The sequence below is a fragment of the Aptenodytes forsteri genome, unplaced genomic scaffold (assembly GCF_000699145.1).
Source record: "Aptenodytes forsteri isolate BGI_AS27 unplaced genomic scaffold, ASM69914v1 Scaffold321, whole genome shotgun sequence".
Taxonomy (NCBI): Eukaryota; Metazoa; Chordata; class Aves; order Sphenisciformes; family Spheniscidae; genus Aptenodytes; species Aptenodytes forsteri.
Window position 1 is genome coordinate 1,695,974 of NW_008795030.1, and position 2,460 is coordinate 1,698,433.

The following is a 2,460-nucleotide window of genomic DNA, read 5'->3' on the forward strand; positions in this document are numbered from 1 at the left end:
GGGGTGCCGCTCGGAGGTATTCGTATCTGCAGCGAGCCAGGAGGGGAACTGAAATGCAGGGAAATTATCTCACACGGGGAATAAAAAAATGGCAAATAAAAATATCGGATGCAGTAGTGAGTGGGGGAGCCGGGCGCGGAGCTGCTGGGCTCAGCCTCTCCTCGGGCACGCAGGAGGGTTACGCGTCTCACAAGCCGGACGCATCAGGAGGGGAACTGAAATGCAGGGAAATTATCTCACACGGGGAATAAAAAAATGGCAAATAAAAATATCGGATGCAGTAGTGAGTGGGGGAGCCGGGCGCGGAGCTGCTGGGCTCAGCCTCTCCTCGGGCACGCAGGAGGGTTACGCGTCTCACAAGCCGGACGCATGCAGACCGAGGGGCTCCCTCCCCTTGCCTCTCCTCCCGCGGAATTTCCTAAATAATTGCTCCTGAGAATCCTCATCCCTGCACTCCGGTTCTGCAAACGTTTTGCCAACAAATACTCCGCATTGGTTGTTTTTTACGTGGCCGTGCAGGCGCGCGGGAGCCTTCATGCTTCGCAGGCTGCGGCAGCCCCGATCTTCCGCTGCTGCTTGCGGGGCGCGACCGTTTCACCGAGGATTCAAATTGTATTTGGGAGGGCAAAAAAAAAAAAAAAAATTCCTTTTTCCGCAGAAAATGAGCTGAAGGTTTGTGCACTGTTTAGTCCCGTTTTGAAAGCTGAGGTAGGGCATGGATTGATGCTTGCTGCCTGCTTTAAAGCCAGCATTTCATCCCACCCCTGACACTCCCGTAGAGAAACTCTCCCACCTGGGATAATTGCAGGATGTTCTCCGGAGGAGATCATTTAATTTTTCCTTTTTTTTTTTTTTTCTTTTCCTTCTAGCTGTATAAATACTGTTTTGTTTTGCTATGGATATTCTCAGGTCCAACCCTGTAGATAGATGATGGTTGGGATCTGAAAACCCCTAATCCCTTTAGGGGAAAAGGGAAAGGAGGTGGTTTCTTACTGCATTTATTTGTGAAATAAAGGCTGGAGGAGCTAAGGGCTATTGCACGGGCATTTCCAGCCTCATTCCTGCTGGGGTCCACACCTCTGAAATACTCGATACCTTTGAAATCCCACGGTGATTGCTCTTGGGGGGGGGTTGGTTAGAGCGATTTGCTCCCTTGCGTGTGCAGCCTCCCTCCTTCACCCAAAGGACTCCTGAATCTGGGGAGGCTGCGGGAGAGCGGAGGCCCTTCCCGCGGAGACCGGCGCGCAGCAGCTCCGGCTCAGCTCTCCCGCAGCCTCCCCATCGGCTGGATATCGGGTGGGTGACGGGAGTGGGACAAGGAGAGGGCAGAGGGTCTGGGATGAGGATGCCGAGGCTGCAGGAGGTGAATGGGTTTGGGGGGGGAGCGGGTGCTGGGAGAGGAGAGCGGGGTGGTACCAGGGTGCAGGTGTGATAACACCCTCCACGATGCCAAAAGCATTTTTGGGCTGCGGATGGAAACCTGTTCTGCCGGGGCAAGGGGTCACTCTTGTGTTCTTGCAAAATCGGGCTCTCAAGAGCTTTTCACTACTTTACCCCTTTTTTTTTCTTTAAACGATGACAAGCTCGGTGCTTCAAAAGCATCCCTGAAAGCCCCCACGATGGCATCTGAACTCTTCTTTCCCAGCAGCGGGTTCCCGCTTTCTGGTCAGGGCTGGGAGAGGGGGACAGTCCCCACAGCCGGTGGGTCCACCTGTCTGGTGGCCGCTTCTGGTGGCCAAACCTGGCCGGATTTAGTTCCCATTTTGTAGTTTCCAATTTCTGGCCCTGGTCCTTGTACGTGGGCTGCGAGTGCCACGGGTGCCCGTACGGCCGAGAGCCTGGCGTGGCTCTCCTCCAAGCATCCCTGCGTGGGTGCATCCGTGGGGCCAAAGCCACCAGGATTCCCCCGCAAACGCCAGCACCCATTGCCTGCAGACTGATGCCACCTCACCAGCTTGCTCCCGCAGGAGCATCCCGTGGGCGCCGGGACCCAAATCCGTCCCTTGCGGAGGGGGTCCCGTGTCCAGCGCCGCGTTTCAGGGCTGGATTCCCATGGGAAAAGGGGAAGCATCTTAGCAGGAAGGCACCAGGAAGCTGCTGTGGGTGGAGGGGTCGATATGGGGACAGGGCAGGGCAGGGGAGGGGGGGGGACAAGTGACTTTTGCATCCAGGAACGTCCTGGCTCCCGCTCTGAACTGGGTCCAAGCCTCTCTCTGCTGCAGCCAGCTGAACCCCAGCAGGAGCCGGCCGAGCTTTGTGTCTCGGCAATAACGTCTCATAAAATTAAATGATGTGTGTGTTGGAGTTCGGTGGATGTGGATATTTGTGTCTGAGCTTGCTCCAGCAGGAGCCTTTCGCTCCCACAAGAGCTGAACCCATGTGAATATCCTCATTTCTCTTGTTTTGTTCACCACCACCACCCCCCCCCCCCTTAGGAAAAAGCATTACCCTCACGACTAA

At 55.7% G+C, this 2,460-nt stretch overlaps 1 protein-coding gene across 1 annotated transcript in view; it reads left to right on the forward strand.

Moving 5' to 3' along the window:
* Positions 1-2,460, forward strand: part of RUNX3 (runt related transcription factor 3) — a 65,937-nt gene that overhangs the window by 31,418 nt on the left and 32,059 nt on the right. The gene's annotated exons all lie outside the window — the stretch shown is intronic.